At 43.8% G+C, this 15,985-nt stretch overlaps 1 long non-coding RNA gene across 1 annotated transcript in view; it reads right to left on the reverse strand.

The window, feature by feature from the left end:
* Positions 1-3,921: 3,921 nt before the first annotated feature.
* The window catches only part of LOC146359728 (uncharacterized), a 34,618-nt gene continuing 22,554 nt past the window's right edge, over positions 3,922-15,985 (reverse strand). Inside the window, exons 2-3 of the long non-coding RNA XR_014787337.1 lie at positions 14,444-14,648; positions 3,922-4,130 (exon numbers count right to left, since the gene is read on the reverse strand). This is a non-coding gene — a long non-coding RNA (uncharacterized LOC146359728). The remainder of the gene's footprint in view (positions 4,131-14,443; positions 14,649-15,985) is intronic.

Raw genomic sequence — 15,985 nt, forward strand, 5'->3', positions numbered from 1 at the left:
ACTAGGGATGGCAGAGAATTCCGTCATGGATCTCAGTGAGGCTGAATGCCAGTGCATTCAGCCCCCCAAAATCCATGGCAGAGTGAAGCTCCCCTGCCCCACCACCCCACGAAAGGTGCACGAAACGGAGCACCTACCTGGTGCCATTCGCGCTGCTTTGTGAATGTCGTCTGCAAAAAATGGCAAAAAAGGGAATGCAAATGGTGGCCGCTGTAGCCGCCGCCATTTGCGTTCCCTTTTTTTCTGCCATGATAGGCTACGTAAATATTTACATAGCCTATCACGGGAAAAAAAAGGGAACGCAAATGGCGGCCACCGTAGCCTCCGCCATTTGTGTTCCCTTTTTTTTTCTGCTGTGATAGGCTATGTAAATATTTACGTAGCCTATCACGGCAAAAAAAAGGGATGCAAATGGCAGTGGCTACGGTGGCCGCCATTTGCGTCCCAGCGCAGCCCAGCAGCAGCCGGATGTCGCTGCGGGCTGCCCCGGCTGGCGGCTCCGCGGAATCGCTGTGGAGTGGAGCCAGCCGGCGAGGATTTCGGGGGGAGGGACGGAGTGCCTCCCCCCCACCGTGGATGTCATGAAATGAAACAGGTAAGTCGTTTCGTACATCCCTGCTTTGAACACTTTAAAGACTCAGGGTTAGAGTGTTGGACTAGGATTGGGAAGACATGGGTTCAAATCCCCACTCAGTGTTGAAGCTCACTGGGTGGCTTTGGGTAAGTCACTCTCAGCTTAATCTATCTCTCAGGGTTGTTGTGAGGATAAAATGGGGTGGGTGGGAGGAGTTAGAATCATGTATACCACCCAGAGTCCTGTGGAGATAGGGCAAGTTTCTAATATAGCATGATAATGATAATGATGACAAGGATAACAATGATGATGATACAAGAATTCCATCAATGTATATAATGGAGTTAGCCTGCCACTAGGAGTAGAAAATATGTAGGCACCCATGACAAAGTATAGCATCAGCTCAACAGGAAGCATGCAGGAAATAATATCACAGAAGTAGGGGAATTCTATTGCAAGTGACATCTAATGAGCCCTTGGCAGATTCTCATTTATTGGTGAACTGAATCACAAATGATAGAAGAAGGCGGGTCCTCAAGCCTATGTGTTCTAGCCCACTATGGTCAAGATGCAGAGGTACGTTGTGTAGAAAATCCAATCACAGCTTCTCATTTGAAATACTTCCACATGCCGTTAAGGTTGCCAACTCCTGAAATAATACATTCTGATATCTGACCAGGATCTAGGGTTGGAGCCAGTGTGTGGAACCCAGCCCACATTCCTCCTGGCTGCATCTGAGAGATAGATGAGGCAGCAAGGCCTCCTTCAGTGGCTTGGATGGGAATAACTCTCATTTGCCTCCTCCCCTCCCAGAACGGTCTTCTGTAGTAATCATTCCACCTGATCATTACGTAGCTTCATCATGTAACCACATGAAAGGTGTGGCACTTGAATTTTCCTTATTTTCCTCTTCCCTTCTCATTCGTTTTTTTTTAAATCATGTATCTTTAAGATGGTAAGTCATCATTTTAAACTGTTAGCTCAGGCTTGATGGTCTAGGGGAGCCTCCTTCAAGCTGGTGCCTTCATGTTTGTTTATTTGCTTATTCATTTATTTGATTTGATTTGTACCCCGCCTTTCTGCCCAGAAAAATGCCACTCAAGGTGGATTCCTAACCATTGACCATTGGCATGCTGGGACTGATGGAAGTTGTAGTCCAAAATATCTGGAGGTCACCAGGTTGAGGGAGGCTGGTCTAGGGGTAGGATTCTTGCTCTGGGCATAAGATGTCTTGGATTTATTTCCCAGACAAGGGCCAAACCTGGAGGGAGGGGCCATAGCTCAGTGGTAGAGCTCATGCTTGGCATGCGGAAGGTCCCAGTTTCACTCCCCAGCATCTCCAGGTAGGGCTTGGAAAGCCCCTGGTTTGAAACCCTGGAGAGCTGCTCCCAGTCAGTCTAGCTACTACTGACCTAGGTGGACCATGGTCTGACCTGGTGTAAGGTAGCTTCATATGTTCAAACCACCTTTGGTTCTTTGTCACAAAGGTGGTAAATGAATGCAGCAAGCAAACAAGAGTTATTTATTCATTGGAGGTGGACAACTCAGTAACAGAACTATCCAAGAACAACCCCCTCCCCCTCCGGCAACCTTTTCCCCTTCCTCTCTGGAGCCTGGCCTGAAAGCAAGTTCCCTTTCTGGGCCATTTGTTTTCTGATTGGTTGCCAATCCTGTGTGCTGTGCAAATTTGAGCTCTGTTTAAAGCTAGGAAGACAGATACACAATACTAACACAGATCTAAAAAGGTTCCAACTGGTTTATCTGAGAAGGGGAAATGAATGAATGACTTATCAGCTGGCTCTGGAAGGAGCATAATAATATGAGCAATCCCTCACAGAGTGAAACAATGGGTTTTATCAGGTAGCATCTGTCTGCATGCAAACAGGTTTGAAGTGACGATGGAACTGCTGTTGGGTATGCATAAAATGGCCTTGCGATCATCAGGAATACTAACTAAAACAAGCTTGATCATATCTAAGACGCATATTACTAGCAGTATGGATTATTTAATACATGCACGATAAAACTTGATTGCCCGTCACTTGATTATTACAATTTACTTGATGAATGGCTGCTCAATGTGAGAACTGTGTCCACTGCAAAGCACTGTGTTTGAGATGATATGAGGTGGCATGATGAAAAATTTATCTGTGACATTTGATCTGTGATGACGTTTCATACACATAAATGATCACTGGATGCCGCAGTCAGGAAGTGCCAAGCATGTAGATGCATACATGCAGTGGAGGCTGGTGGCTCTGATTTCGGTGGGGCTGTGAATCCATCCTGGGTTTCAGTCAGAACCAGCCAGAACTCTAATGGAGCTATCCTATTTTGGGCTAGGGTTCAGCACCTTGGATAGCTCCTTTAGAGTTCTGTCTGGTTCTGACTGAAACCTAGAGTGGATTTACAGCCCCACCAAAAATCGGAGCCACCAGCCTCCACCGCATACATGCTTGTCAACCCTTTTCAGACCAAACCTTTTCCACGGATGTGCACATATGATTACAACATAAGAAGAGCCCTGCTGGATCAGGCCAAAGCCTATCTAGTCCAGTATCCTGTTTCCCACAGTGGCAAGCCAGATGCCTATGGGAAGCCCACAAATACAATAGCACCTTCCTGCTCGTGTTCCCCATCAGCTGGTACAGAAGCATACTACCTCTGATACTGGGGGCAATATATAGACATCATGACTAGCATCCATTGATAGCCTTATCCTCCAGCAGTAATAAGGCACTGATAATGTGCCACTGAAAAACAGCCTTGTATGTGTTTATGCACTAGAATGAAGACCACAATGTATGGTAATTCCAGAAATCTCACAAATACAAATAAAGAAAACAGCAGTATATCCATGTTAAGTGTGAGTATTTCTTCTCAAATCGAGAAGCAATACTTTGGCGAAAGTCACAAACTTGTGGCTGGTATGATTTGAACCCTGGATTCAATGGGCTATGTGGTGGACTACACTTCACATTAGCCAGCTTTAACTTTAAGATTCCATAATGTACCTTCTAGCTTAAATAGCGAAAAATCATCCCATTGGAACGTGTAAGATTTTTTAGCCATGTAAGGAGTAATGGGTTTTTTTATCTATATGATTTAATCTGCAGCTTCAGCCAATTCCATTTTAAGCAGCGGCTTTCTCTTTGACTAATGCTTTTCCTCTTGCATTCTTCCAACATTGCATTGGCTAAAACTGATGATTCATTTTTCATAAACAAGCAACTAGAACAACCTGAAAGAGGGTAAACAGTGCCATGCATATGATGTAACACTGTGTAGTGTACAATGGGGCTAAACTTGCAATGGTCAAGAGCAGCCCTAAACTATACCTCATAATCTATAAGACTCAATACTTATCAGAGAGGAGGAGATGTTGAGACTTTCTCTCCCTTTCCCTTGAGCCATACAGAAACAAACGTTACAGCTTCACTTTGGTAGTACCAAGAGCCCAGTTTTAGTTTTACTTACCTGCTCCTATGATATTCGCATTTCAACTTCCTAAGTTTAAAATGTGTTCTTATTGCTCAATTTTCACTTGTTATGAATTCTGTAAAATGTACAAGGCAAAAAAGCATTTTGTAGCCTCCATTATACAACTAGACGGGGGGGGGGGGAGAGAGAGAGAGAGAGAGTTTAAAGTGCAGTAATTCAGATAAGTGACTACAGAAAGTGATGCATTCTTACTCAATGGTTTTATTCTGTGTGTGTGTTGATTGCTTTTCCGACACCAAAATATGTGTGCTATTACTTTTTACTATTGTTAAATAAGGAACTGGGCTCTATTATGGTTTTCTATATGAGCAGCACAACCATTAGCTCCATTCTGTTTGCAAAATCTGTATCTCTGGTGATGAAACATGAGCACGAAGGAATACTGACATTTTAATGGCTGCTTCTGATTTCATAAAGCTATTTTTATATCAAGGTACATTGATAAATCTATTTTGTGAAGATCCCAAAAATGTAAGTCAGGCTTCAGAAGTGGAATAGCTATGTCCAGCTCAAGTTTCATTTTCTGTGTTATTATTTTGTTACTACTCAAAACTTTGCAAACATCTCACTTCATCATTTCACAGAGAACAGTGCTTCTTGTGTTTATTCAAGTGACAGGTGGCTAAAGGATTCAGTGCTGTGTCTTCACATTCCATTGCAAGTCTGATACTTGGGAGCTACATACTGTCTGGTGCTGGTTGTCAATTTCATTCAATTTCATAGGTAAAATTAATTATGATTCCCATTATACAAATGGAAAGCTAACAGTGATCAGATCCAGGCAACTATCTAACCACTCTACAGCTATGGCTCCTAACTTTACCTCTTCTTTACTCTTTCTTGGCAGAATAAGTCAGCATGTGTGTTGAGCTTTTCCCGCATATACTGTCCTTTCTAGATGATGAGGGAGAAACTTATATTATCCTAGCAAATCTGTACTTCCAAAGCAGTATTTCCAAGATTAATACAAATGCAGCTTGTGAGAGACAAGTCCCCCGCCCCCAGATCTTCTGATTCTGCCCCACCCCGAAGATGCCATCCCCAGTTATTCCCTCTCCAAATGGGTTGACTTCTTGGCTTGGAGCCTAGATTGGGAAAAATAGTTCAAAACAGTTAGGGGAGATGTGCAGGGAAGAATTGCCAGGTTGAGCTCTCCACCTGCCAGTTGTAGACCCTGCAAAGGGTCCTCTGCCTGCTCACCCCCTGGACATTAAAAGCCGTTTGTTCAGCTAGTGGAAGCAGTTGTTATGTGGGATTATGTCTAAAAAGTGCCTGTGTAAATGTCAGGGGTAGTGCTTATGAAGACCCTGATGCTGGGAAAGATTGAAGGCAAAAGGAGAAGGGAACGGCAGAGGATGAGATGGCTGGATAGCATCACCGATGCAATGAATATGAACTTGAGCACACTCCGGGAGAGAGCGGAGGACAGGAAGGCCTGGCGTGCTGTGGTCCACAGGGTCACGAAGAGTCGGACACGACTTAACGACTGAACAACAACCAAGTGCTTATGATGCCACTGACAATGACACACTTCCCATTCCCAATGCCTGCAATGTGTTGTGACACTGAGGGCCAAATCATACATTATGCAGGGGACCCATCATTATATTTCCCAACTTTCAAAACAAAACAAAACAAAACCCTGAAATGCAACCACAGAGGTGGGGATATCAATTTGGTCAGAGAAGCAGTGTGTGTGTGTGTGTGTGTGTGGGGAAGTGTTTACCCCCCCACACACACATACACACACCGGTGCTCCGATCAGATTGACAGCCCCACTCCCATAGCTGCATTTCACTGTTTAATTTAATTTTAAAGTAATGTGTAGGTATAGGTAAGCCCTAATATCTGCACTCAGCCTGCAAAGAGGGGGCCAAAATGTGGGAGATTATGCTGACAATGTCTGTGGTGTTGATCCCTGAAGTCTTGTCAGTTTCACAAATGAGCATGCGCACATGCGCGCACGTGCGCACACATTCACACACAGGAAGAACAGGTCCAGCTGGTCCAGAGACTACAGAAGCAAGCAAGCTCCCAGAGAGCTAGTGACCAGAGCAACTGAACAGGGGGAGCAAACAGGAGTTGGCCAGGGACGTCAAGGGGGAGGCCCCTAACATTTTTTTCATTTTTTCATTTTTTTTTTAACTAACTTTTTTTATTTATTTGTCTTGTAACACACACTTCCACACCAGTGGGACTCTGCTTTTAACCTCTACTGAGCAGGCACAGGCTCGTCTAGAACAATCACAAAGCTAGATTCAGAAAGGGAAAAGAGGCAATGGAAGGACAGGACTCTCCAGTGGTGGTGACCTGCAAGTTGTGTGCAATGTTTGTTTTCTTGCCTGAGAGCAACATGGCCTACACGTTCAACAAGTGCAAGTTGATCACGCTGCTGGAAGAAAAAGTTAGTGGACTGGAGCGGCGACTGTCGACCCTCCGGGGAATAAGAGAACACGAAGAGTTCTTGGACAGAATGGGGGAACTACAGCAGCAAAGGGAAGACCAGAAGCTTGAAGAGCAACAGCAAGATGAGGCAGAAGTGGGAAATGCTGAGGTGAAGAAAAATGGAGTAGAGGATACTCCGTGGAAAAGGGTGACAGTTAGGAGAAGAAGAACTAGACGCCACTCTGCACCAGTGGAAGCAGTGGAGCTGTGGAACCAATTCCAGGTACTTGCGGATGAGACTGGAGGACAGCCTGAAGAGGAAGAATCACACAGGAACCTACATGAGAGTGAGCAAGAGGCTGAAGGTCAGTCAAACAGAGGCGATGAAACCCAGGCCTACAACAAGAATAAGAGAAGAGTGGTAGTAGTGGGAGACTCCTTGCTGCGTGGGATTGAGACCCAAGTATGTTGCAAAGACCCGTGGACTTGCCAGGTATGTTGTCTCCCAGGAGGACGGATTAGAGACGTGACTGAAAGGTTGCCTGCACTCATAAAGCCCACTGACAGGTATCCCTTTCTTCTCATCCATGTGGGAACAAATGATACTGCCAAGCGGAGCTACGAAGAAATCACGTCAGACTTTGAAGCTTTGGGAAGGAAACTCGAGAACTTTGGGGCCCAGATAGTTTTCTCATCCATCCTTCCAGTAGTTAGAAGAGGGATAGAAAGGGAAAGAAAAATACTCCGGGTGAATGATTGGCTATGAAGGTGGTGCCGACGAGAAAGATTTGGATTCTGGGACCACGGCCTATACTTCCTGGAAGATGGGCTGTTGGCAAGGGACGGGTTGCACCTCACAAAGGATGGGAAGAATATGTTTGGCCACAGCATGAAGAACTTCATCAGGAGGGCTTTAAACTGAATCCTACAGGGAAGGGAGATGTAATGTTGGGGGTAACAATGGATGTAGGAGCATACACCGCAACGGAGAGAACAGCTCTGATAGCGCCCAATAATAGTCTTCAGACACATGTAGGAAGAAAGCCAGACTATGAAGCACATGGTCTTTGATGTCTATATACTAATGCCCAGAGTATGGGAAACAAACAGAACGAACTTCAACTCTTAATACAGGAGGGAAATTATGACTTGATATGTATAACTGAGACTTGGTGGGATGACTCTCATGACTGGAATACAGCAATTGAAGGATATAACTCGTTCAAAAAGAACAGGAGGAACAGAAATGGGGGTGGGGTTGCACTGTATGTGAAAAATATATATATCTGCACAGAAATACAGGAGGTTGAGCTTGGTAGCCCCATCGAGAGCATTTGGATCAAAATAAATGGAGCAAAGAATAAAAGGAACCTGGTGGTCGGAGTCTACCACCGGCCACCCAATCAAAGAGAAGATGAGGATGAAACTTTTGAAAAGCAAATAGCCAATGTTTTAAGGAAGCATGATGTAGTAGTAACGGGGGACTTCAATTTCCCTGATATTTGTTGGGAGACAAATTCTGCAAAACATGGCCCCTCCAGGAAATTCCTGACTTGTGTGGTGGATAACTTCCTCCTACAGAAAGTAGAGGAAGGAACTAGAGGATCGGCTATCCTTGACTTGATCCTAACTAGGGATGTACGAAAGTCACTTACCTTTCCGCGGATTATGTTGATGGTGGGGGGGGAGGCGTTCTGTCCCTCCTCCCTGGAATCCTCGATGGCCAGCTGTGCTCTGCGGCAGCTCTGCGGAGCAGCCGGCCAGGCCCAGCCCAGGCCAGAGCCGTCCGCGGCCGGATTTCCAGCCACGGAGGGCTCTGGGGAAAAATAAAAAAACCGCATACGCAAATGGTGGCGGCTATGGCCGCTGCCATTTGCGTTCCTTATTTTTGGCCATCATAATCTACGTAAATATTTACGTAGACTATGATGGCGAAAATGAAGGGGAACGCAAATAGCATAGCGGGCGCTATTTGCGTCCCTTTTTGATCCACCGTTTTAGCCTACGTACGTTCCCCTTTATTTTCACCGTCATAGTCTACATAAATATTGATGTAGACTAAGACGGCCAAAAATAAGGAACGCAAATGGCGGCGGCCGTAGCCGCTGCCATTTGCGTACACGTTTTTTTTTTTTTAACCCAGACATGATAGGCTACGTAAATCTTTATGTAGCCTATCACGTCGTTTTTTGTTTTTTTACAAGACAAATGGCAGCGGTGGCAGCCGGTTGGAAGACCAGCCGCCGCCACCGCCGCCAAAGCCACCGCCGGAGCCGTCGCCGCCCGGAAGATCCGTCCCAGGTAAGTCTCGTCCCAGGGGGATCCATGGGGGGGCAGGGAGGCAGACCGTTCCGCCACAGATTTCGGGGGGCCGAATGCACTGGCATTTGGCCTCACTGAGATCCGTGGCAGAATTCTCTGACATCCCTAATCCTAACCAACAGAGATTACTTAGTGGATAAAGTAGCAGTTACAGGAACTCTGGGGGAAAGCGACCATGTTGTACTTCAGTTCTTGGTTCTAAGGGAAGCAAAAGCCGAGTGTAGCCAAATGCATACCCTGGATTTTAGGAAAGCTGATTTTAATAAACTCAGAACAATGATCAGTAAGGTCCCATGGCAAGCGACACTAATGAGAAAAGGAGTGCAAGATGGGTGGGAGCTTTTAAAAAAGGAAATTCTCAGGGCACAATCACAAACAATTCCAACAAGAAGAAAAGGTGGAAGACAACAGAAGAAGCCAATGTGGCTTCACAAAAAGCATAGGGATTAACTGAAAACAAAAAAGGATACATATAGGAAGTGGAAAGAAGGCCAAGTAACAAAGGAAGAGTACAGACAGGTAGCACAGAATTGCACGGATGGTGTCAGGAAGGCTAAAGCTGAGAATGAGCTGAGGTTAGCGAGGGATGCTAAAAACAACAAAAAGTCTTTCTTCAGCTACGTGCATAGTAAAAGTCAGAGGAAAGAAATGGTGGTTCAGCTATTAAATAAGGATTGGCTCAGTCTTCTCCCAAAAGAGGGTCTATGACCCCACTGGCAAAGGCTAAGTACAGGCTGACGGGGCAGGATTGCAGCTTGAGATAGATAGGCATACAGTCAAGGAACACTTAATTAATTTGAGTGAGTTCAAATCTCCAGGGCTAGATGAACTGCATCCTAGAGTAATAAAGGAACTGGCAGAAGAACTCTCAGAACCGCTGTCTATTCTCTTTGAGAAATCATGGAGGACGGGTGAAGTGCCAGATGACTGGAGGAGGGCTAATGTTGTCCCTATCTTCCAAAAGGGTAAGAAGGAGGAACCTGGGAACTACAGACCAGTCAGTCTGACATCAATCCCTGGGAAAATTCTGGAGCAGATGATAAAGCAATCCATCTGGAAGCACCTTGAAAACAATGCAGTGATTACTCAAAGCCAACATGGATTTGTCAAGAACAAGTCCTGCCAGACGAATCTGATCTCATTTTTTTATCAAGTCACCTCCCTTGTGGACTGTGGGAATGCTGTAAACATAGTATACCTCGACTTAAGCAAAGCTTTTGGCAAAGTGCCCCATGATATCCTGATGAGCAAACTAGCTCAAAGTGGGCTAGATGAAACAACCATCCGGTGGATCCACATTTGGCTACAGAATCGGACTCAAATAGTGCTTATCAATGGTACCTTCTCAAACTGGGGAGAGGTAACAAGTGGGGTACCTCAGGGCTCAGTCCTGGGCCCACTGCTCTTCAACATTTTTATTAATGACTTGACTTTATTAATTTTTATTAATGACCTGACTGTAAGAGCAATACGACAATGGAACCAATTCCCTAGGAAGGTGGTGGGCTCTCCCGCACTGGAGGCGTTCAAGACGAGGCTGGACAGCCATTTGTCAGGGATGCTCTGACTTGGATTCCTGCATTGAGCAGGGAGTTGGACTCGATGGCCTTGTAGGCGCCTTCCAACCCTACTATTCTATGATTCTATGATTCTAGGTACTCAGATTTTGCCTTGACGCTACATCTGAACTGGTCACTGTGTGGTGAAATTGACAAGGACTCCTCCATACTTTGCCTTGAGACTAATCAATTTCAGTTCACATGCGAGTCTTTACATTAAAAATGGAGCATGCCTCCTCTGATGCACTAGAATGTGCATCATGTAGCCTTTAAAAAATGCAATGTGGAGAGCAGAATAGCTGGCATTCCCTTCCTTCTTCCAACACATTATGTGTAGACTGGATATCATATCATGGTATTAGCTTTTTCATTGATATTTCCAAAACTATTTTGCTATAAAGGCTAAAATAAGATGGTGGCACATCTTAGACTAATCGGTTGGATAAGCCTTAGTTTGCTCATGATATTATTAGCTAGTTATTAGGGATAACTTTATCCACTCCCCCCACCCCCACCCCCCATTCCTGAGCCAGAAGGGCACCAGTTGCATCAACAGCTGTTCCATCTTGTTGCTATTATTTCCCCCTTATTTCTGTGCATGTTACATGAAAACAGATGCTTTATCCTTTTTTATTTTCTTGATCTCACAGGCTCAGTCAGATTTTTTATAAAAACCACTTAAGCTCTGCAGGTTTATAAGGTCTCCGTTATTGCCAGTGAAATTCAAGGAGTGATATGCAGTTATTCAAAAATGTGTTATTTTGCTGTAGAGACCTTCCACTGTTGCCATTTCTTTGCCATCTAGATAGTGGGAATACATCAGAGGAGCCCTATTTTTGCCACTGGGCTATGCCCTCTGGACCACAGAGCTTTCATGATTACAGGGTAAACACCTCAATCTATGATTGCTAAGCAATTCTGGTTTCCCACCAAATGTCATTTTCTGCAGAGCTACCCCCCCCCCCCCCATGCATTTACTTCAGGAGACAGAGCAGAATGGGGATAGGGGGATGTTACTACTTGGGAAAATATTATTATTTAGAGAACTCACAGGATGCATAAGTGAGCCAGGACTTTTCAAAGCAAAGCACTAAAGCAGAGAACAATGGGTTTTGAACAGAACGTATTGGAATTTCCCTCAGATTTGAAGTAAAATATCCATGTGGATTCTGAGGTCAAGTATCCATAAAAAATCATGGCCTATTATTCAGTGCTACTACTTGACAGTATTTGATATTTGACATCTAATATTTGATTTCAAGTGGTAGGCCTTTGTGAAAAAATGACAGGTATATAATTGTTGTTATGTAATGTTTACTTTGTGTGGCCTCTCTGAGGCTACAATGTATCTGAGTAGGCCTGAGGCCTTGTTTTGTTACTGTCAAAGGCCTCTGTAGTAGTTGCTTAGTGATGTTCTGAAAGGGGGGTCAGTCTGTGGAAAGTGAGGGAGGAGATATTTTTGTTGTGTGTTGTTTTAGAAGGATTGGGAGAAAGCTGAGGAGAAAGTGAATAGCTAAGGCCAGGATGTTAAGCTATTCTTTCTCTGGGGGATAACCTTAGGTGGCTGATGATCAGGAGTAGGGAGCAGGTGGCTGTGTTATGTCAGGAGGCTGCCCTAAGATCTTGCCAGAAGATCTTGCCAATAAAAACCCAGATAAACTGTCCAAGCAGCCAGAAATACAACAGGAGGAGCTTTGGGAGTCAGAGGAAGACTGTACCTGGTTGTGAGTATATTTGGCAGAGGTAGAGGTTTAAGGAATTTGGCCTGAGGTTAACAAAAAAAGTCATTAAGAGGTTTGTAGCAGCAACAGTGTCTCTCGAGTCCTTAAGAATTGTCACTAAGCAGTTTTTTTGAAAACCCCATATCTGCTATAAGTAAGAAACCCCATAGGTGAGACTGCACAGAGAAGGAGCAGTTTCGCGATAGGTGGTGGTGGTGAAGAGGGGAAAATCCACTATAGACTTCTTGCTCAGTTAAGGCAGGGGTGGGGAACCCGTGCACCTCAGGATGCTGTGAGACTACAACTTCCATACCCCTGGCCATTGACCATCCTGGCTGGGGCTGATGGGAGTTGGAGTCCAACAACATCTGGAGGGACATAGGTTACCCTCCTCTGAGTTAAGGACACAGTTTCTGGACTGGGGCAAGAGATCAGGAGGAAAGTGCAATGGCTAGCCGTACTGTCCCTAGTTGATCTAGCACTTATTTTGAGAACCACAGCATCACGTTGATTAGTTACATGAAGGGATTTTTAAAATAACAAATTGATAACAGCTGTTTAGTGCAGTTCAGTTCAACTACCCCTCCCCTCCCCCCCGCTTCTGAATTTTCTCTCCGAGACTCATGTTTAGGCATTGATGAAGTCACAGAATATATGTATGTGTGTGTGTGTGTGTGTGTATATATATATATATGAATGAATATTTTAGGACATCTGGAAAATTACTTGCAACTTTTGCTTTCAGCTGCTGTAATATTTATCTTACAACGGAGTGTCACATAGAGTTAGGAATACACAGTATTAAATGGTCTGAGTTAATTATAATCCATCTTGCCTCTGTTCCAAAAGGACAAGGTTGCACGGAGTTACCCTTGCTGACTTTCCAGACACTAGCTACCATTCATCCCATGTGAATTGCTCAGCGTGCTGGCTTCTGATACTCTCAGACTGTATCAAAACAATTGAGATGTGTATTGGCTAGGACAGCCTAAATGTATCCTGCCTTGTGTCCTATGCAAGGGAATTATCCCAGTCATCCTGGTCTGTCTTCTTCTTCCTGGACCGCAGTGTGCCCTAGAGCCAATTTTACAGGTGAAGTCGGCAATACGAAAACATCTCAAGTTGGTGTTAGGGGCTTCAGGCTTCAGTCGGCACACATGGTGTTGGCAAAAGCAGAATTCCTCTCCATGTGAGAGGTAGAGGAGATCTTGGATTTCAAACCTAGACACGCTATTGCCTTTTGTGATGGATTTGCCCGTAATGAAGTGAGATGCAACCTCCCATCTTGTTATATCAGCTAGGTCAAGTATGTTAAGCTAGATGAAATGTTTGCTTTTTATTTGCTTGACTGCAGTCCTTACATTCTTTCTGTAAATAAAACGAACTGCTTTGTTAAGTAAGTCTGCGTGTTCTGATTGGAGGGACGGAATTCTAAGCTATCTTATCTTACCCTGTGTTAATGCCTTTGTCCTTTTGACCAAGTTAATCAGAAAGAATACAATCCCTTTTGGGTAAGAGATGGGAAGCTTTCAGAGTTTTAATTCAGTACACTCCAGTTAGATTTGTTAACTGAACCACCTACTCTGATAGTAAGAGTTCCTATATGTTACACAATGGGTGATGTCAGAAGGTGTTTTTAGAATGTTTTAGGGTGAATTTAGTCCCAGCAATAAAGCTGGACTAACACAGTCATCTAGTGATGGTTCTGAACATTATATCAAATAAAATACAGTTTATTTTTGTGTAGCTGAAGCCATTACAAAACAGAGAATATCAAAGAACAAAGTAAAAATACATTAGTCAGTTAAAATAATTAATTAAACCTAGCATGCAAAATAAAATAAATGGCCTAGGAACTGGCTTTGAAGGAACTGAGAGTTTTTTGACATGAGGCTGTTAAATGTCTGTTAAGCCACTGTATCTACTTTCGGTTTTGTCACAGAACTGAGATCCGAGCACTACACAAGGAGCATTTCCTTTCCTGCTTTTCCACCACATAACCTGTAGGTGGCACTAAGGCATAGCTGAATAGTGCAAATACCCAAGAGGAAATCATGCTTTCTTTCGCTTTCATGATTAAATGATGCATTTTCCATGCTCTAAAAAAACTCACTGAAAATGCTGGTTAGACCCAGAAGTGAAACTGGAGTGTCACGTCATCTAAACAACTGTGAGTAGGGAATGATGCGTGCATGATAAATGCCTCATGTAGAAAAGCCCTGAGTTATGGGAAAAGGGGAGTTGGTTTAGGCAAGTAAGGGGAGTTCAGCCATCATGATACCCATTTAATCTGAATTATCAAGTAACCCCTGAGGGACTGAGGTAAGGAATGGACCCCAGGCATGTTCCATCAATATCCAACCGCCCTTTTGTCTACTTACCAGCTTTTTCTTGAACACTTGTCCAGCACTGCATGAAAAAAGGAAAACAAAATGACAAGAATGGTAGATTCATTCACTTCTGTTTTTAGTGTTCAGTTAGCTCTCTGAGGATCATAAGACCTTCTTTGATCCATGGCAGTTCCTGTAGTTTCAGAAAGAGGGTCACTTGATTGCAGCCATGTTCTTTTGCCTCATGTAGTTTGCTCTTTTAAAAAACAACAACACCCTACGTTAGCAAATTCTGTGTGAAGTAGAATACAGACGACCATCCCCAGGGTAAGATAAATGGTATTGTTGGCCACAGGACTAATCATCCTCAGAGGCACCACAGACTGAGAAGCTACATGGACCAGAAAATAAAATGGTATCTTATGGCTACAGAGAAAAATTCGGCAACAACATCCTCGCCATACCCGATTAGATGGCTATCATGCTTGCTATTGTAGTCCAATATTTGCTTGCAGTGTTCTTACAGGCTACATTCATTTTGTACTTGACAAGAGCTCTTTTGTCTTCTCTCCTGTGTGTATGCTCTGTGTATAAATTTAAAGGACTTTTCTCTCAAAGGCAGTTAGGCCTTTTATGCAGTGTTGATGCGGAAGTGGTCTTAACAAGGCTTAATTAATTAGGAAGCACACTATGCTTTAGCATAGCATCCTCAGCAGCCACCTTTAAAAAATCCCCAGTCTTCGTAGTGAAATGTTAATTACACAAGTAGATGTTATAGTCAAGCGTTTTCAGGTGATGTTAGCTAATAAACCAGTGGAAGCCCGTGAAAAATTTTGGAAGTAATTTTCTAATGAGTGCTTGCTAGAGTACCAATGAGTATGTGAAATCTGTCCTCTTATTTTATTATTATTATTATTATTATTATTATTGACTGAGCATCTACTGTCAGGGCTGAATGAGATATTATATATATATGCAAACAAAACCCCAATATTTTTTTTTTTTAAAGGAGAGCAGGTGTTTGTATAATAGTGAGATAAATGAAATATCTGTGCACACCCTGGGTAATGATGCCATGGCACTTCTGACAATCTGAAAAAGTGGTGTTTGTCTCCAGTGAGGGAGCCACATGCAAAGAATAACAGTCAACAATGAGCACAATGCCACAGGTGCCAACATAGAGGCCCACTATTCATTCTGCTTTTTATAAAAAATTAGTGCTATGCTGAGAATTTCTCTCACCTTTTCTCCCACCATTTTCATTCAATTTGATAGAAAAGAAATTGCTTTCAAAAAGAAATTCAAAGGAGGAAAAAAAAAATCAGAGAAATTCCCATGGGTTGGGTTCAGGTTCCTTGTGCTTCCTTTACTTAGGATGTGGCTAAGGAGTGTGCATGAGTGTCTTGTCTTTCATGGCGCAATCATCTCTCTGGCAGCATCTAGCATCCTCAGCTTCCCGCACATCAAATAAAGCCCACAGAAAGACATCGTGAGGTAATTCCTCCCATAGGGCTTTTTTTCAGATCCGGAAGCGCAAGTGGTCAGGGAAGCTGCAGAGCCACTCACAGCATCCTCTGCTGCCTTGCAGTGATT

Source organism: Heloderma suspectum, chromosome 1 (genome assembly GCF_057233095.1).
Source record: "Heloderma suspectum isolate Gila_16-S chromosome 1, 16-S_ref, whole genome shotgun sequence".
Classification (NCBI taxonomy): domain Eukaryota; kingdom Metazoa; phylum Chordata; class Lepidosauria; order Squamata; family Helodermatidae; genus Heloderma; species Heloderma suspectum.